The 21286-nt window shown below is 37.1% G+C and overlaps 1 non-coding gene across 1 annotated transcript; it reads right to left on the bottom strand.

The window, feature by feature from the left end:
• Positions 1 to 735: 735 nt before the first annotated feature.
• On the bottom strand, positions 736 to 820 carry TRNAQ-UUG (transfer RNA glutamine (anticodon UUG)). The gene has a single exon. It is a non-coding gene; the product is annotated as a tRNA-Gln (tRNA).
• Between the last annotated feature and the right edge of the window lie 20466 nt (positions 821 to 21286).

Genomic DNA, 21286 nt, shown 5'->3' with positions numbered 1-21286 from the left:
AGCCAGAGCCCCCATAGCTGCAAGTGTGACTGAAGTTGACCTCAGCCCTTGCTCCTTGCCCAACACCTTGCCAATTCATGTATGTCTGCAACTACTCCTGCCACTACACAGCTAAGTGTGTGCATAAGACAACTCCAACTATAACCCCCACCTGCTATGGCCTATAGCAGCTAGACCAGGAGGCAACACTAAGGATAAAGCAACACTTGTAGCTACTGCAGACCCCCCCACAGAACTTATGAAGAACCACGTATTTGTTGATGTTGTGGATTCCAGCAGCCTGAGTCAATGAGACATCACATCTACCCCAGTCTAGGAGCCAGCACACACTTCTGCGTGTGGCACTCTGTATCACTACCTGGGGTCACTACCTACAGCACTCTCTATTGTGCTCCTACCCACATGTGAAGGTCTTTCTTTACTGAAGTCAGTCCCTAAAGTATGGTAGAGGTGAATGCTTCTTCAAATATATGGAGGTATGTAAAGATATGTAAAGATAAAGGCATTACAAAAGTCAGAGAAACACACCATCCCTAAAAGAACACAGTCAACTTCTAGTAACTGACCCCAAAGAAATAGAAATACATAAATTGCCTGACAAACAATTCAAAATAATTATTTTAATTTTTTTTTATCTTTGAAGGAGAGAGGGACAGAGCATGAGTGGGGGAGGAGCAGAAAGAGAGGGAGACACAGAATTCGAAGCCGGCTCCAGGTTCTAAGCTGTCAGCACAGAGCCTGATGTGGGGCTCGAACCCACGAACCATGAGATCATGACCTGAGCCAAAGTCAGACGCTCAACCGACTGAGCCACCCAGGCGCCCCTCAAAATAATTATTTTAAAGATGATCAGAGGGCTACAAAAGAACATAGATATACAACTTAACTATATCAGGAAAACAATAAAAGAGCAAAATGAGATAGAAAACAAACAATAAAAACCAAAAAGAGAACATAAAAAAAGAACCAAACAGAATTCTAGAAGTGAAGAATACAAAGACTGAACTAAAGAGTTTAATAGAGAGCTTCAACAGCAAACTGGACCAAACAGAAGAATTAGTGAACTAGAAAACATTTGAAACTATCCAGTCAGAAGCGAAAAAAGTTTAAAAAGTGAAGAAAGCCTATGGGACTTATGGATGTTGTTAAGGGAAACTGCATTATTGGAGTCTCAGAAGGGCAAGAGTGGGAGAAATGAGCAAAAATCTTATTTAAATAAGAGCTGAGAATTTCCCAAAAGTGGTGAGAAATTTGGCCATCCAAATTCATGAAGCTTATAGGTTCCCAAATTCAATCAAAGAGATCTTCTCCAACACACATTATAATACAACTGTCAAAAATCAAAGAGGGGCACCTGTGTGGCTCATTTGGTTAAGCGTCTGATTCTTGATTTGAGCTCAGATCATGATCTCACAGTTTCATGAGTTTGAGCCCTACATCAGGCTCTGTGCTGGCAGTGAGGAGCCTAGTTGGGATTCTTTCTCTCCATTTTTCTCTGTCTCTCCCTCAATCATGCTGTCTCTGTCTCTCTCAAAACAAAAACAAAAAAACAAATAAACTTTAAAAAATCAAAGACAAAGAGAATATTGAAGGTAGCAAGAGAAAAGAAGATTGTCACTTACAAGAGAACTCCCATAAAGTTACTAGTGGAATTCTCAGCAGAAATCATACAGGCCAGAAGAGAATGGGAGGATATATTCAAACTGCTAATTAATTAATTTTAAAAAACTGCCAACCAAGAATACTTTATTTAGCAAAGATATCAGAAATAAAAGAAAATAAAGACTATCCAGAAAACAAAAGCTAAGGGAGTTATCACCACCAGATCCGCATTTCAGGAAATGCTGAAAGAAGTCCTTAAACCTGAAATGATCGGAAGCTATCTGTAACATAAAAACATGAAACTCTAAAACACACTGATGAGGGTAAGTATATAGTCAAAATGGGAATACTCCAATGCTATAATATGATGATATGTTAATCACTTAACTCTAGTACACTTAACTAACTAAAGTACAAAAGTACTAAAATAGCTATAGCTACAATTTTTAATGGATACACAATATAAGAAGATGCAAACTGTGATATCAAAAACAAAAACACTGGGAGAAGGAGAGAAGGGTAGAGTTTTTGTATGTGATTGAAGTTAACTTGCTATCAACTTAAACTGTTATAACTATAAATGTTTATGTAAGACTCAGGTAACCACAAAGGAAAAAAAATCTATTATAGATACAAGATAAAGAGAAGGGAATCAAAGCATACCACTATGGGGGTGCTCGGTGGCTCAGCGGGGTAAGCACCTAACTCCTGATTTTGGCTCAGGTCATGATTTCATAGTTTGTGGGATCAAGCTCCATGTTGGGCTCTGTGCTGACAGTGCAGATTGTCTCCCTCTCTGCCCCTTCCCTGTGCACACACTCTCTCTCTCAAGATAAATAAATAAACTTAAAAAAAAGGATACCACTATGAAAAATCATCAGTGCAAACAGAAAGAAAATGAGACAGGATGATAGGAACAAAAGAACTACAGACAGCCAGAAAACAGTAAGTTGGTATTAGAAAGAGCTTCACTATCAAAAATTACTGTAAGTGTAAATGGGTTAACTTCTCCAATCAAAGTTAAAGAGTAGCTCAGTGGATTTAAAAAACAATACCCAACAGTACCCTGAAAACAAGAGACTCACTTAATTTTAAGGACACAATAGGCTCATAATGAAGGATTGGAAAAAAGTATTCTATACAAATGCAAACCAAAACAGAGCAGCCATAGTTATACTTCTATCAGACAAAATGGATTTTAAATGAGAATCTGTAATAGGTGACAAGGTATCTCATTATATAATGATAAAGATGTCAATTCACCAAGAGATTATATTGATTGTACATATACATGCACCCAACATCAGAGAATCTAAATATATTAAGTAACAACTTACATCGGAAGAGAAATAATAACATGAAAATAGTAGAGGACTTCAATACTTCACTTTCAACAATGGACAGGTCATCCAGACAGAAAACCAATAAGGAAGTGTTAGATTTGACCTATACTTTAGATGAACTGGACTTAACAGATTTATACAGAGCATTAAGTGCACAAAGAATATTCTCAAGAGTAGATCATGTATTAGGTCAAAACACAAGTTTCAGAAAATTTAAAAAGATTGAATGTCTCTTCTGACCACAACCTAAAAATATCGCAAATATGTAGAAATTAAACAATATGCTCCTGAATAGTTCAAAGTAATCAAAAGTAAAACCAAACAATATCTTGAGGCAAAGGAAAAAGAAAATAAAACTTAACAAAACTTAAGGCATGCAGCAAAAGCAGTTGTAAGAGGGAAAATTATAACAATAAATGCCTACATTTAAAAAAAAGATCTCGGGGCGCCTGGGTGGCGCAGTCGGTTAAGCGTCCGACTTCAGCCAGGTCACGATCTCGCGGTCCGTGAGTTCGAGCCCCGCGTCAGGCTCTGGGCTGATGGCTCGGAGCCTGGAGCCTGTTTCCGATTCTGTGTCTCCCTCTCTCTCTGCCCCTCCCCCGTTCATGCTCTGTCTCTCTCTGTCCCAAAAATAAATAAATAAATTAAAAAAAAAAAAAAAAAAAGATCTCAAACAATCTAACTTTATACTGCAAGGAACTAGAAAAAGAACAAACTAAGCCCAAAATTAGAAGAAGGAAGAAAATAACAAAGCTCAGAGCAGAAATAAATGAAATAGAGAAAAGAAAATATAAAACAAAGGGTTGTTTCTTTTAAAAGATAAACAAAACTAAAAAACCTTTAACTAGACTTGGCAAGAAAAAAAGAGGACTCAAATAAATAAAATTACAAATGAAAGAGTTGTTATAATAAATACCACAGAAATACAAAGGTTGATAATAGACTATTATGAACAATTATATATTAACAAATTGGACAACCTACAAGAAATGAATGAATTTCTAGAAACATAAACCTACCAGAATCATGAGGAAACAGGAAATATAAACTGACCAATAATGAGTTAGAAGATTGAATCAGTAATAAAAAACAATCCAACAAAGTAAAACCCAAGACCAGATGGCTTCCCTTGTGAAGTTTACCAACTATTCAAAGAATTAACACTGACCCTTCTCAAACTTTTCCAAAACTTGAAAAAGAGAAGACACTCCCAAATTTATTTTACAAGGCTAATACTACTCTGAAACCAAAGGCAGATAAAGACACTACAATAATATAAAAATCCCTTACAGATCAATATCCTTGATGAACATCAATGCGAAAATTATCAACAAAATATTATCACATTGATTTCAACAGCACATCAAAATATTCCCACACCATGATCAGGTGGGATTTATTACTGGGTTTCAAGGGTGGCTCAACAAATGTAAATCAATTAATGTAATATACAATATAAATGGAAGATAAAAATCATATGATTACCTTAGTAGATGCAGAAAAAGTATTTGACAAAATACAACATCAGTTGATGATAAAAACACTAAGCAAATTAGGTACAGAAGGAAAATACCTTATAAGGACAACTATATATGACAAACCCACAGCTAACATTATACTCAACAGGGTAAGGTTGAAAGCTTTTCTTCTAAGATCAGGAACAAGACAAGGACACTTACTCTCATCACCCCTATTTAACGTAGCACTTGAAGTTCTAGCCACAGCAGTAATCAGGAAGAAGAGGAGAAGGAAGAGGGGGAGCAGAGGGAAGAGGAGGGAGAGGAGGGAAAGGAGGGGAAGAGGAGGGAAAGGAGGAGGAGGGGGAAGAGGAGGGGGAAGGAGGAGGAGGAGAAATAAAAGGCATACAAATCATAAAGAAGTGTACCTGTCTTTGTTTGCAGATGATATGATCTTATATGTGGAAAATCCTAAAGACTACCAAAACATTTTATTTTTTTTTGAAATTTATTGTCAAATTGGTTTCCATACAACAGCCAGTGCTCATCCCAAAAGGTGCCCTCTTCAATACCCATCACCCACCCACCCCCTCCCTCCCACCCCCCATCAACCCTCAGTTTGTTCTCAGTTTTTAAGAGTCTCTTATGCATTGGCTCTCTCCCACTCTAACCTCTTTTTTTTTTTCCTTCCCCTCCCCCATGGGTTTCTGTTAAGTTTCTCAGGATCCACATAAGAATGAAAACATATGGTATCTGTCTTTCTCTGTATGGCTTATTTCACTTAGCATCACACTCTCCAGTTCCATCCACGTTGCTACAAAGGGCCATATTTCATTCTTTCTCATTGCCACGTAGTACTCCATTGTGTATATAAACCACAATTTCTTTATCCATTCATCAGTTGATGGACATTTAGGCTCTTTCCATAATTTGGCTATTGTTGAGAGTGCTGCTATAAACATCGGGGTACAAGTGCCCCTATGCATCAGTACTCCTGTATCCCTTGGGTAAATTCCTAGCAGTGCTACTGCTGGGTCATAGGGTAGGTCTATTTTTAATTTTTTGAGGAAACTCCACACTGTTTTCCAGAGTGGCTGCACCAGTTTGCATTCCCACCAACAGTGCAAGAGGGTTCCCGTTTCTCCACATCCTCTCCAGCATCTGTAGTCTCCTGATTTGTTCATTTTGGCCTCTCTGACTGGCATGACGTGATATCTGAGTGTGGTTTTGATTTGTATTTCCCTGATGAGGAGCGACGTTGAGCATCTTTTCATGTGCCTGTTGGCCATCCGGATGTCTTCTTTAGAGAAGTGTCTATTCACGTCTTCTTCCCATTTCTTCACTGGGTTATTTGTTTTTCGGGTGTGGAGTTTGGTGATCTCTTTATAGATTTTGGATACTAGCCCTCTTTCCGATATGTCATTTGCAAATATCTTTTCCCATTCCATTGGTTGCCTTTTAGTTTTGTTGGTTGTTTCCTTTGCTCTGAAGAAGCTTTTTATCTTCATGAGGTCCCAGTAGTTCATTTTTGCTTTTAATTCCCTTGCCTTTGGGGATGTGTCAAGTAAGAAATTGCGACAACTGAGGTCAGAGAGGTCTTTTCCTGCTTTCTTCTCTAGGATTTTGATGGTTTCCTGTCTCACATTTCAGTTCCTTCATCCATTTTGAGTGTATTTTTGTGAATGGTATGAGAGAGTGGTCTAGTTTCAACCTTCTGCATGTTGCTGTCCAGTTCTCCTAGCACCATTTGTTAAAGAGACTGTCTTTTATCCATTGGATGTTCTTTCCTGCTTTGTCAAAGATTAGTTGGCCATACGTTTGTGGGTCTAGTTCTGGGGTTTCTAGTCTATTCCATTGGTCTATGTATCTGTTTTTGTGCCAATACCATCCCATCTTGATGATTACAGCTTTGTAGTAGAGGCTAAAGTCTGGGATTGTGATGCCTCCTGCTTTCCACCAAAACACTTTTAGAACAAATAAATTCAATAATGTAGCAGGGTACAAAATTAACCTAGAGAAATAACTTGAGTTTCTATACACTAACAACAAAATGTCTGAAAAATAAATTAAGAAAGCAATATCATTTACCACAGCATCAACAACAATAAATTATTCAGGAATAAATTTAAACAAGGAGGTAAAACATCTATGTGCCGAAAACTATAAGGCATTGAAATTGAAGACAACACAAATAAATGGAAAGATAGTCTATGTTCATGGACAAAAAGAGTCAATATTGTTCAAATGTCCATATTACCTACAGCTGTCTAGATTCAATGCAATTCCTACCAAAAGTCTAATGGCATTTTTTACAAAAATAGAAAAAACAATTCTAAAATTTGTAGGGGAATCACAGAAGACCCTGAAGAGTCAAAACAATCCCAAGAAAGAAAAGAAAAGCTAGTCGGTACACTTCATCATTTGAAACTATGGTAAAAGCTACAGTAATCAAAACAGTATAGTACTGGCAAAAAATAGCACATAGACAAATGAAACAAAATAGCACAGAAATAAATCCTCTTATATATGTACATATACAATCAACTAGTATTTGATAAGGAAGCTTAGAATATGCAACTGGGAAAGGATAGTCTATTCAAGAAATGGTTTTGGAAAACTGGAAAACCACATGTGGAAGAATAAAATTAGATCAATATTTTAAAGCACTTACAAAAATTAACTCAAAGTAGATTATAAACTTAAACATAAGACTTGAAACCACAAAACTTCTAGAATATAGGAGAAAACTCCTTGAAAATAGTCTTGGCAATGAGTTTTTGAACATGACATCAAAAGTAAAGCAATAAAAGCAAAAATTAACAACTGGGATTATATCAAGCTAAAATGCTTATGCACAACAAAGGAAACAATCACAAAAATGAAAAGGCAATCCATGCAATGAGAGAAAATAACTGCAAATTATATATCTGTTAAAGGGCTAATATCCATAATAGGCAAAGAACTCAGACAACTCAATAGCTGAAACCAACACTCAAATAGTCAAATGACCTGAAAAGACATTTTTGAGAAGAAGACATAGAAATGGCTAACAGGATATTGGCCTGTGATTCTGCTTTTAAGTGGGGTCTTTGTCTGGTTTTGGAATCAAGGTAATGCTTGCTTCATAGAGGAGTTTAGCAGTTTTTCTTACATTTCTATTTTTTTCAAACAGTTTCAAAGGGAATAGGTATTAACTCTTCTTTAAGTGTCTGGTAAAATTCCCCCGGGAAGTCATCTGGCCCTGAACTTTTGTTCATTCAGAGATTTTTTTATTACTGATTCAATTTCTTTGCTGGTTATGAGTCTGTTCAAATTTTCTATTTCTTTCTGTTTCAGTTTTGGTATTTTGTGAGTTTCTAGGAATTTGTCCAATTCTTCCAGATTGCCCAGTTTGTTGGCATTTAATTTTTCATAATATTCTCATTGTTTGTATTTCTGTGAGTTTATTATTTCTCCTCTCATTTGTGATTTTATTTGGGTACTTTTCTTTTTGTTAAATCTGGTTAGGGGGTTATCAATTTTATTATTTTTTTTCAAAGAACCAGCTCCTGGATTCCTAGATCTGTTCTACTGTATTTTCACTTCTATATCATTTTTCTCTAATCTTTATTATTTCCCTTCCTCTGCTGCTTTAGGTTTAATTTGTTCTTTTTCCAGCTCCTTTAGGTGTAAGTTTACATGCTTATTTGAGACATTCTTGCTTCTTGAGATAGGCTTGTATTGCTATATACTTCTCCCTTAAGACCACTTTTGCTGCATTCCAAATGTTTTGGGCTGTTGTGTTTTCCTTTCATTTGTTTCTATGTATTTTTTAAAATTTCTTCTCTGATTTCCTGGTTGACCCATTCATTCTTTAGTTGGATGTTCTTTAACCTCCGTGTATTTGTGGTCTTTCCAATTTTTTTTTTTTTTTTGTGGTTGACTTAATTTCACAGTGTTGTAGTCAGAAAATATGCATGGTATGATATCAATCTTTTTGTATTTGTGGAGGCCTTATTTGTTTCCTTAGTATGTGATCTATTCTGAAGTAAGTTCCATGTGCTTTGAAAAGAATGTGTATTCTGCTGCTTTAGGATGAAATGTTCTGAATATATCTGTTAAGTCTATCCGGTACAGTGTGTCATTCAAAGCCATTGTTTCCCTGTTGTTTTTCTGCTTAGATAATCTATCCATTGCACTAAGTGTGGTGTTGAAGTCCCCTACTATTATTGTAATATTATCAATGAGTTACTTTGTTTGTTGTTAATTGTTTCATACATTTGGTTGTTCCAAGTTGGCATAAATGTTTATGATTATTAGATCTTGTTGGATAGTCCCCTTTATTATGATATAGTGCCATTCTTCATCTCTGTTACAGTCTTTGGTTTAAAATCTATGCTGTCTGATATAAGTATTGCTACTCTGGCTTTCTTTTGATGTCCATTTCCATGATAAATGTTTCTCTACCCCATCACTTTCAATCTTCAGGTCTCTTTAGGTCTGAAATAAATATCTTAGAGGCAGTGCATAGATGAATCTGTTTTTTTTTTTATCATTCTGACACCCTATGCCTTTTTATTGTTTAGTCCATTTATATTCAGAGTATTTATTGATACATATTTAGTATCATTTTATTACTTGCTTTGCCATAGTTTCTAGAGGTTTTCTCTGTTCCTTTCTCATCTTTGTCGATTTTGGTCTTTCTGTCCCACTCAGAGAGTCCCTTTAACATTTCTTGCCAGACTGGTTTACTAGTCATGAACTCCTTTAGTTTTTACTTGTCTGGGAAACTCTGTCTCACCTTCTATTCTGAATGATAGTCTTGCTGGATAGAGTATTCTTGGCTGAAGATTTTTTCCCATTTGGCATGTTGAACATACTATGCCACTACCCTCTGGCTTGCCAAGTTTCTGTGGAGACATCTGCTGCTAACCTTATTGGTGTTCCCTTGTAATTTAGGGACTTCTTCAGTTTTTCTGATTTTAGGATTTTTTCTTCATCTATTTTGCAAATTTTACTACAATATGTCTTGGTGTTTGCCTGTTTTTGTTTATTTTAATGGGAGTTATCTGTTTCCTGGATTTGGATATCCATTTCCTTCCCCAGATTAGGGAAGTTTTCAGCTAAATTTCCCCAAATAAACCTTTTGCCCCTCTTTCCTTTCTTCTTCTGGGACTCCTATAATATGAATGTTAGTATGTTTGATGGAGTCACCGAGTTGTCTCTCTTCTTTCATGACCCAAGATTTTTCTTTGCTCTTTTGTTCATCTTCATTTGTGCCCATAATTCTATGTTCTATATCACTTACTTGTTCCTCTGCTTTTCCTTCCTTGTGGCCATTAATCTGTTTCATTTCAAATCTTGGTTACTACATTTTTCATTTTGGCCTGATTGGTTTTTAGCTCTTTTATCCCTGTGGTAAGGGTCTCCCTCATGTCTCCTATGCTTTTCTCAAGCTCAGCTAGTATCCTTATAATTATTGCTTTAAATTCTGGATCAGGCATATTAATTATATCTTTTTTGATCCAATCCCTGGCTGTGACCTTTTCTTGTTCTTTCTTTTGGGATGAATTCCTCCATCTAGGCATTTTGTCTAGGCATCTGTCTTCTATATGTTAGAAAAGCCTGTTATGTTTCCTGCTCTTGAGAGTATTGGTCTTATGAAGAAGAGGTCATATAATGTCCAGTGCCTGGCACTTTGGGGAGTGTCTCTGGTATGTGCTGCAAGTACTCTGCTGCTGGTTTCAGCTGCTCTATCCACCAGGTCAGTCTTCTGCAGAGTTTCTCCTTGCCAGCAGTGTGGAGTGTTTGTACTTTGGCCAGTTCATGCCGAGTTTTAACTATACGTGCTCTAGTCTGCTTGCTAAAAGAGACCCAATGGTATTTACACTAGAACTGAAGCTTTGCAGAACTCAATGGTAGTAGATGTGGTGCATGCAGGGGTTTGTGCTGGTCTTCTGGGGGAGAGGCCTTCTATGCTGGTCCTAAGGGACACTTGGCTGAGCAACACAGTACCAGCAGAGCACAGGGAGGGCAAGACTTGGTATAAGCAGGTGAGGCGGCGAGTGTTGGCTTTGTGCTGTTGACTGAAGTTGGTTTATGTTGAGGGGTGGGGGAGATAAATGGTGCCAGCTTGCCCCTTTGTCCCTGGAGATGGTAGTCCATCCTTGCTGAATTCAGGAGAATTCAAAAGTTCCAGCCAAAAGTTCCTTACCCAGCAAGGCTGCCATCCAGAATAGGAGAGATAAGGAGATACTCTATGTAGAAAACCCAAAAGACTCCACCAAAAAATTTCTAGAACTGATACAGGAATTCAGCAAAGTCACAGGATATAAAATCAATGTACAGAAATCAGCTGCATTTCTATACACCAATAATGAAGAAGCAGAAAGATAAATGAAAGAATCAATCCCATTTACAATTGTACCCAAACACATAAGATACTTAGGAATAAACCTAACCAAAAGATCCGTATGTGGAAAAATATAGAATGCTTATAAAAGAAATTGAAGAAGACACAAAGAAATGAAAAAACGCCACATGTTCATGGGTTGGAAGAACAAATATTGTTAAAATATCTATACTAGCCACAGCAATCTACACATTCAATGCAACCCCAATCAAAATAACACCAGCATTCTTCACAGAGCTAGAACAAACAATTCTAATATTTGTATGGAACCAAAGAAGACACTGAATGGCCAAAGAAACCTTGAAAAAGAAAAACTGGAGGCATCACAATTCTGGACTTCAAGTTGTATTACAGAGCTGGAATCATCAAAACACTATGGAACTGGCACAAAAAACAGACACACAGATCAATGGAACAGAATAGGAATCCCAGAAATGGACCTACAAACCTATAGCCAATTAATCTTCAACAAAGCAGAAAAGAACATCCGATGGAAAAATGACAGTCTCTTCAGCAAATGGTGCAGGGAAAATTGGACAGCGACATGTAGAAGAATGAACCTGGACCACTTTCTTACACCATACAAAAAACAAACTCACAATGGATGAAAGATTGAAATGTGAGATAGGAAACCATCAAAATCACAGAGGAGAAAATAGGCAACCACCTCTTTGACCTTGGCTATAGTGACTTCTTACCAGGCATGTTTCTGGAGGCAAGGGAAACAAAAGCAAAAAGGAACTATTGGGACCTCATCAAAATAAAAAGCTTCTGCACAGCAATGGAAACAATCAACAAAACTAAAAGTCAACCATCAGAATGGGAGAAGATATTTATAAAAGCCATATATGATAAAGGGTTAGTATCCAAAATATATAAAGAAATTATAAAACTCAACACCCCAAAAAATAAATATTCCAGTAAAGAAATAGGCAGAGACATGTATAGACACTTTTCCAAAGAAGTCATCCAGGTGGCTAACAGATACATAAAAAGATGTTCAATATCACTCATCGTCAGGTAAATACAAATCAAAATCACAATGAGGTACCACTTCACACTTGTCAGAATAGCTAAAATTAACAACTCAGGAAACAGATGTTCATGAGGATGCGGAGAAAGGGGAACACTTTTGCACTGGTGGTGGGAATGCAAACTGGTGCAGCCACCTTTGGAAACAATATGGAAGTTCCTCCAAAAAGTCAGAACTACCCTACAACCAAGCAATTGCACTGCTAGGTATTTATCCAAGGATACAAAAATGCTGATTCAAAGGGGCACAGGCACGCCAATGTTTATAGCAGTGCTATAAACAATAACCAAATTACAGAAAGGGCCCAAATGTCCATCAACTGATGAATATATAAAGAAGATGTGGTATGTGTGTGTGTACACATACACATACACACACGCACACACACACACGATGAAATATTACTCAGCAATCAAAAAGAATTATATCTTGTCATATGCAACAATGTTGTTGGAACTAGAGTGAATTATGCTAAGCAAAATAAGTCAATCAAAGAAAGACAAATATCATATGGTTTCACTCATATGTGGATTAAGAAACAAAACAGATGAATTTAGGGGATGGGAAGGAAAAATAAAATAAGATAAAAACAGAGAGGGAGGCAAACAAGAGAGTCTTGATTATAGAGGACAAATTGAGGGTTGCTGGTGGGGAGGTGGGTGGGTGGATGGGCTAAATGGGCAATGGGCATTAAGTAGGGCGTTTGTCGTGATGAGCACTGGGTGTTAGATGTAAGTTACAAACTAGACTATGTTACATTTTATTTACTGTTAAATAGGGAACCGCGAGATCATGACCTGAGCCGAAGTCAGACACCTAACCAACTGAGCCACCCAGGTGCCCCTGCAGGTTTTTTTTTTTAATGTTTTTTAATTTATTTTTGAGACAGAGAGAGACAGAGCATAAGCAGGGGAGGGGCAGAGAGGGAGGGAGACACAGAATCTAAAGCAGGCTCCAGGATCTCAGCTGTCGGCAGAGAGTCAGATGCGGGGCTCAAACTCACAGACTGTAAGATCATGACCTGAGCTGAAGTCGGACACCTAACCAACTGAGCCACCCAGGCGCCCCAGTTCTCTTTTTCAATAAAGTCTCCACGTGGTTTTGGAATCAAGACAATGCTGGCCTCATAGAATGAGTTTGGAAAATTTCCTTCCATTTCTATTTTTTTGGAACAGTTTGAGAGAAATAGGTATTAACTCTTCTTTAAACATTTGGTAGAATTCCCCTACGAAGCCATCTGGTCATGAACTTTTGTTTGTTGGTGGATTTTTTGTTACTGATTCAATTTCTTTGCTGGTTATGGGTCTGTTCAAATTTTCTATTTCCTTCTGTTTCAGTTTTGGTAATTTGCATATTTCTAGGAATTTGTCCATTTTTTCTAGATTTTCCAGCTTGTTGGCATATAATTTTTCATAATATTCTCTTATAATTGTTTGTATTTTTGTGACATTATTTCTTCTCTCTCATTTGTGATTTTATTTATTTGGGTCTTTTTTCTTTTTGATAAGTCTGGGTAGGAATTTTCAATTTTATTCTTTTAAACAACAAGCTCTTAGTTTCATTGATCTGTTCTACTAGGTTATTTTTGTTTGTTTCTATATTGTTTATTGCTGGTCTAATCTTTATTATTTCCCTTCTTCTACTGGCTTTAGGCTTTATTTGCTGTTCCTTTTCTTGTTCCTTTAGTTGTAAAGATAGGTTGTGTATTTAAGACTTTTCTTGCTTCTTGAGCTAAACTTGTATTGCAATATACTTCCTTCTTAGGACTGCCTTTGCTGCATTCAAAAAATATTGGACTGTCATATTTCATTTTCATTCCCTTTCATGTACTTACCAATTTCTTCTTTAATTTCTTGGATAACCCATTCATTATTTAGTAGGAATTTCTTTAACCTCCATGTATTTCTGATCTTCCCTCATTTTTTCTTGTGGTTGACTCCAAGTTTCATAGTGTTCTGGTCTGAAAATATGCATGGTATGATCTCAATCGTTTTGTAGTTATTGAAAGCTGATTTGTGACCCATTATGTGATCTATCTGGAAAATGTTCCATGTGCACTCAAAAAAATGTGTATTCTGCTGCTTTAGGATGAAATGTTCTGAATATATCCATCCCATGGTTAAGTCCATCCAACCCAGTATGTTATTCAAAGCCATTGTTTCCTTGTTGATTTTCTGCTTAGATGATCTGTCCATTGCTGTACATGAGGTGTCAAAGTCCCCTACTATTATTGAATTATTTTCAATGAGTTTCTTTATGTTGTGATATATATATATATATATATATATATATATATATATATATATATATATGTTGTGGAGACTGCTTCATATATATATATATATATATATATATATATATATATATATATTCATTCGGGTGTTCCAATTTTGGGATATATATATATATATATATATATATATATATATATATATATAATTCAATTGGTGTATATTCAATTGGTGTATATATATATTCGGGTGTTCCAATTTTGTGGTATAAATATGTACAATTGTTAGATCTTGATGGGTAGGCCCCTTAATTATGATATAATGCCCTCCTTCATCTTTTGCTAGTCTTTTTTTTAAGTTTATTTATTTATTTTGAGAGATACAGAGAAAGCATGAGTGGGTGAAGGACAGAGAGAGAAAGAATCTTAAGCAGGCTCTGCACTGTCAGCATGGAGCCCAATGCAGGGCTCAAACTCACGAAACTGTGAGATCATGACCTGAGCCTAAACCAAGAGTCAGACACTTAATTGACTGAGCCAACCAGGTGCCACTTTTGTTACAGTCTTTGTTTTAAAGTACAGTTTTTCTGATGTACGTATGGTTACTCCAGCTTTCTTTTGACATCTGTCAGCATGACAGATGATTATCCACTCCCTCAGATTCGATCTGCAGGTGTCTTTAGGTCTAAAATGAGACTCTTGAAGGCAGCATATAGATGGATCTTGTTTTTTTAATCTATTCTCATACCTTCTATCTTTTGATTGGAGCATTTAGTCCCTTAACATCCAGAGTGATTATTGAAAGATATGAGTTTAGTGCCATTGTGTTACCTATAAAGTAGGTGTTTCTGGTGATGCTCTTTGTTCCCCTCTAGTCTTTGTTGCTTTTGGTATTTTTCCCCCCACTCCAAGAGTCCCCCTTAAAATTTCTTGCAGGGCAAGTTTCATGGTCATGAACTCCTTTAATTTTTGTTTGTCTTGGAAACTCTTTTTTTTTTATTGTTTATTCATGTTTTTGAGAGAGAGAGAGAGAGATGTACACACAGAATCTGAAGCAGTCTCCAGGCTCTGAGCTGTCAGCACAGAGCCTAATGCACAGCTTGAACTCACAAGGAGCCATGAGATCATGACCTGAGCTGAAGTCGGATGCTCAACTGACAGCCTCCAAGGTGCCCTGGGAAACTCTTTCTCTCTTCTTCTATTCTGAATGACAGCCTTACTAAAGAAATCTTGACTTGATCCTTTTCTCATTCATCACGTTGAATATTTCCTGCCACCCCTTTCTGGGCTGCCATGCTTCTGTGGACAGATCTTCTGTGACCTGATCTGTCTTCCTTTGTAGGATGAGAACTTTTTTCCCCTTGCTCCTTTCATGATTCTTTCCTTGTCAGTTTATTGTGTGAATTTGACTATGATATGCCTTGATGGTGTTCAACTTTTGTTGTATTAAATGGGAGTTCTCTGTGCTTCTTGGATTTTGATGTCTGTGTCCTTTCCCAGATTAGGGACATTTTCAGCTATAATTTTCTCACAGAAACCTTCTTCCTGTTTTTCTCCCTTAATCTTCTGGGACTCCTATGATATGAATGTTCTTCCTCTTAATAAGTCACTGAATTCTCTAAGTCTTGTATTATGATCTTTTTGCCTTTGTTTCTGTCTTCTTTTCAGCTTCATTATTTTCCATAATTTTATCTTCTGTATCACTGTTCACTGCTCTGCATTGTCCATCCTCACTGTAATGGCATCCATTCAAGATTGTATCTCAGTTATAGCATTTTTGTGTGTGTGTGTGACTAGGTTTTCTTTTATCTCAGGGATAAAAGAATGGGATTCTCTAGTGTCCTCTATTCTTTTTTCAACCCCAGGTACTATTCTTATAAGCATGGTTTTAAGTTCTAGTTTAGACATCTTACTCATACCTGTGCTGATTAAATTCCTGGACATCATTTCTTCCTGTTCTTTCTTTTGCTTTTTGGGAACACAGCTCAACATCATAAATCAAGATCATCAGGGAAATATAAATCAAAACCATGATGAGATACCACCTCACACCTGTCAGAATGGGTAAAATTAACAATACAAGAAACAACAAGTGTTGGCAAGGAAGCAGAGAAAGAGGAACCCTCTTGTAATGCTGGTGGCAATGCAAACTGGTGCAGCCACTCTGAAAAACAGTATGGAGGTTTCTCAAAAAGTTAAAAATAGAACTAGCCTACAATCTAGCGATCGATTAGGTATTTAACCAAAGGATACAAAAATACAGATTCAAAAGGGTAAATGCACACCGTTGTTTATAGCAACAATATCAACAATAGCCTAACTAAACAGAGAGCAAATGCCCTTAGGCTAATGAATGAATATGAGATATATGTATGCATATATGTCTTACTATATATATAGTAAGATATAGTGTGTGTGTGTATGATATAAGTGTGTGTGTATGATATATATACATATATATGTATATGTATATATATCATACACACACACATACACAGAGAATGGAATATTACTCAGTCATCAAAAAGAATGAAATCTTGCCATCTGCAATGATGTGGATGGAGTTACAGTGTATTATGCTAAGCAAAATAAGTCAGTCAGAGAAAGACAAATACCATATGATGTCTCTCATATGTGGAATTTAAGAAAAAAGCAGATAAACATAAGGCAAGGTTGGGAAGAAAGGAAAAAGAAAAGAGAGACAGGGAAACAAACCATAAGAGACTCTTAATGATAGAGAACAAACTGAGGGTAGATGGAGGGAGGAGGGTGTGGGATACGCTAGATGACAGGTGACAGGTATAAGGAAGGCAACTGTTGTGATGAGCACTGGGTACTGTATGTAAGAGACCAATCACTGAATTCTACTCCTGAAACCAATATTGCACTCTATGTTAACTATCTAGAATTTAAATAAAAATTTAAAAACTAAATAAAATAAAATAAAATAAAATAGGATAAATAAACATGAGCCAACTATATGTTGTTGAAGGAAAAACATTTTAGATACAAAGACACAAATAGAGTAAAAGTAGAAAGGATGAAAAAGACATATTAGGCAACCACAGGAAATCTGGAATACAAATGTAAATATAAGATAAAATAGACCTTAAAACAAAACAAAATAAAACAAAAATTATTAAGAAGAAAATATTATAATTATAATTGGGTCAATTTGTCAGGAAGATAATTTTAAAATATAAACATACATATACCCAATAACAGAATATGAAAATATATAAAGAAAAAAAGAAAGAAAGGGAGAATACGTGCAAACAATAATAGTTGGAGACTTCAGCGACACACTTTCAACAATGAACAGGACTAGTTCAACTGGAAAGATGGTGAAATAGAAAGACCCTAAGATACAACCCTCATCCCACAGATACAACTAGATAACATAGGTGTAAATAACCCAGAAAACCACCTGAAGACTGGCAGAACAAACTCCACAAGTAAATGTAAAGAAGAGGCAACATTGAGTGTAGGAAGGGCACAGACCCACGGGGGAGTTAAACAGACCAGTGGGACTATCTACAGGAAAGAGGCACACACAGGTGCAGTCAGGGAAGGGAAACAGACTGTCACACCAGGAAACCCACACGGGGAAGATGAATCTCCATAAAATTTGGCTTTGAAAACCAGAATGGCCAAATTTCATGACTTTTAACAACCAGTGGGACTTAAAACCGTAATTTAAAAAATCAGTGGTCTCAGCTCTAGGAGAGCTGAGAGAACAAGAGGAAATTGAATCCCTGCCCCTAAGGAGACAGCACAAGAAGCACCCCCCAGAGTACAGCAAAGAAGCAGAAGTTTGAAAAATGCCTGGGACATATGGAAGGGAGAGTAGATTACTAAACGCAGAGCATATCCTAGGGGGACAAAGATCATTGGGACACTCCTCCAGGAACAAAGGAGCTGGCAGGTGCCATTTCTCACCCCCACACCCCAACATAAACACGCAACTACCTGTAGAAACCAGTGTGGTGCTGACACTTGTTACCAAAATTGATAACACCAAGTGTCCTGCTAGATACACCTCCTCATGCTTTGGCAGATCTTCCCACTAAACCCAGGCCTGCCGCAGCCCCTGCACTGAGCTCCCCTCTCACAGAGGACTGGATCACAAACCCTGCTAACACGGCATGCCACACCCCTCCACATGTTACTATCTACCTCCTCCAATACACTCTTGCCGGAGACATTCCAAAGTCATACTATACCTGGCAGTGTATAAACAGTCCCAACAGAGGCTGGCACCACTCCAAAGTGATTCCTGCCCTGGGGAGAGAGAAAGATAACCACACACACTAGTTAGACTTTGATCATAGCAAAGTACACAGGGTAGACAGTTGGTCTGACTTCATTCTGTACCCTCCAATGAAAACTTCTCAGGTTACAACACAAGGAAAGCACGTGGCAATTTGGTGCTACTGCATTATCTGACAAATGCCTGTCTGACTCAACTCAAGTCCAAGGCAGCCCCAAATTGGCCCACTAACACTACAGGGACCAGACACTGCCCAGAACAAGCAAAGAGAACTGCTGACGACTGTACTGAAAGAAAAAGCAGCTAAGCCACAATAGTACGGGGGCACACAACACACATAGGAGACACCCACAAAGTGCCAGACTCCACTGAACAAAGGACACTTCAATGCAGAGCACTACAGAATCTCTTCTTCATAAGGGCACTGCTTTCAAGAGCAGGAGACATAATTGGATTTCCTACCATACAGGAACAGACACAGCGTTAAAGAAAATGAGGACACAGAGGAATATGTCCCCAGTGAAAGAATGGGACAAAATTATAGCAATACACTAAGGGAAATGGAGATAAATAGTATGCCTGACAGAGACTTTAAAGTAATGATCATAAATACTCACCTGACTTGAGAAAATAGTGGAGGACATCAGTAAGAATCTTAAAAAGGAGATGAAAAAGAACCAATCAGAAAAGAACACAATAAATGAAACTAAAAATATATTTGATGGAGTAAATAGAAGACTAAAGAAAGCAGAACATATCAATGACCTGGAGGGCAGAGTAATAGAAAGTAACTAAACAGAGCAAGTGAGAGAAAAAAAACATGCAAAATGAGAATGGACTTAGGGAACACAGTGACACAATCAAGTGTAATAACATTCACATCATAGGGGTACCAGAAGGAGAGAGAAATGCGGGAAGAAAATTAATTTGAGTAATAATAAGTTCCCAAATCTGGGAAAAGAAACAGAAATGCAGGTCCAGGAGGCACAGAGATACACCCCACGAAATCAACTCAAGGAGGTTTACACAAAGACACATAATAATTAAAGCAGCAAAAGGTACCAATAAAGAGAATTTTAAAAGCAGCAAGAGAGAGAAAAAAAAAAGTTACATACAAGGGAAACTCCATCAGGAGATCAGCTGATTTTTCAGCAGATACTCTGCAGGCCAGAAGTCTGTGGCATGATATATTTTAAGTGCTAAAAGGAAAAAGTTTGCAGCCACGAATACTCTATCCAGCAAGGTGATAATTCAGAATAGAAGGAGAGATAGAGTGTGTCATACAAACAAAAGTTAAAGGAATTCATGATGATTAAATTAATCCTACAAGAAATGTTAAAGGGGACTCTGAGTGGAAAAGAAATTCCATGAGCAAGAGTATGAAAAAGTGGGAAGCAAAAAAAAAGCAGTAAAAATAATGTATCTGTAAAAATCAGTAAAGGGACTCACAAAATAACAGGTTGTAGAAGCTGACACCTATACCCAAAATAAGGGAGAGAGGGAGGAGTAAAGAACAGGCACAAAGTTAAGCAACCACCAACTTAACATAGACTTCTATATATGTATACATATTAGATTATATACAAACCTAATGGTAACCACAAATAAAAAGCATTAATAAATATTAAAAAAAGAGAAATCCAAGTATATCACTAAAAAAAAAAAAAGACAACTTATAGTAAGAGAAGACAGCAAGGGAAGAAAGGAACAGAGAAGAACTATAAAAACAACCATAAACCAAGTAACAAAATGATAATAAATACATACCTGTCAATAATTACTTTGAATGTAAATGGACTAAATTCTCAAATTAAAGGCATATGGTGATGGAATGGATAAAAAAATAAGACCCATCTATATGCTGCCTATAAGAGATTAATTTCACATTAAATTAATGTGATTGAAAGTGAGAGGCTATAAGGCACCTGGGTGGCTCAGTTGGTTAAGTATCTGACTTCAGCTCAGGTTCATCTCGCAGTTTGTGAGTTTGAGCCCCATGTCAGGCTCTGTGCTGAAAGCTCAGAGCCTGGAGCCTATTTCGGATTCTGTGTCTCCCTCTCTCTCTGCGCCTCCACTGCTCACATTCTGACTCTCTCTTTCTCTCAAAAAGAAATAAACATAAAATAATGTTTTACAAATTTTTTTTTAAATTTTTTTTTCAACGTTTTTTATTTATTTTTGGGACAGAGAGAGACAGAGCATGAACGGGGGAGGGGCAGAGAGAGAGGGAGACACAGAATCGGAAACAGGCTCCAGGCTCTGAGCCATCAGCCCAGAGCCTGACGCGGGGCTCGAACTCGCGGACCGCGAGATCGTGACCTGGCTGAAGTCGGACGCTTAACCGACTGCGCCACCCAGGCGCCCCTAAAATAATGTTTTAAAATAAAATGAGAGGATAGAGCAAGGAAACAATGGCTTTGAATGACATGCAGGGCCAGATAGACTTAACAGATATATATAGAACATTTCATCCTAATGCAGCAGAATACACATTCTACTCAAGTGCACATGGAACATTCTCCAGAATAAATCACAAACCAGCCCTCAATAAGTACAAAAATATCTATATCATACCATGCATATTTTCAGACCACAACATTATGAAACTCAAAAACAACCACAAGAAAAAATTTGGAAAGTCCTTGAAATCTATGAAATTGAAGAACATCTGACTAAAGAATTAATGGGCTAACCAGGAAGTTAAAGAGGAAATTAAAAAGTACATGAAGCCAATGAAAATGAAAACACAAAACTCCAAAACGTCCGGGATGGAGCAAAGGCAATCATAAGAGGGAAGTATATAGCAATCCAGGCCTTGCTGAAGAAGGAAGAAATGTCTCAAGTACACAACTTAACATGGAACCTAAAGAAGCTGGAAAAATAACAATAAAGCCCAAAACCAGCAGAAGAAGGGAAATAATAAAGGTTAGAGCAGAAATCAATAATATCAAAATAAAAAA

This window comes from Neofelis nebulosa, chromosome 2, assembly GCF_028018385.1.
Source record: "Neofelis nebulosa isolate mNeoNeb1 chromosome 2, mNeoNeb1.pri, whole genome shotgun sequence".
In the NCBI taxonomy this organism is placed as follows: Eukaryota; Metazoa; Chordata; class Mammalia; order Carnivora; family Felidae; genus Neofelis; species Neofelis nebulosa.
Note: the sequence above shows the minus strand (reverse complement) of the source record. Positions and strands in the feature narration are given on the sequence as shown.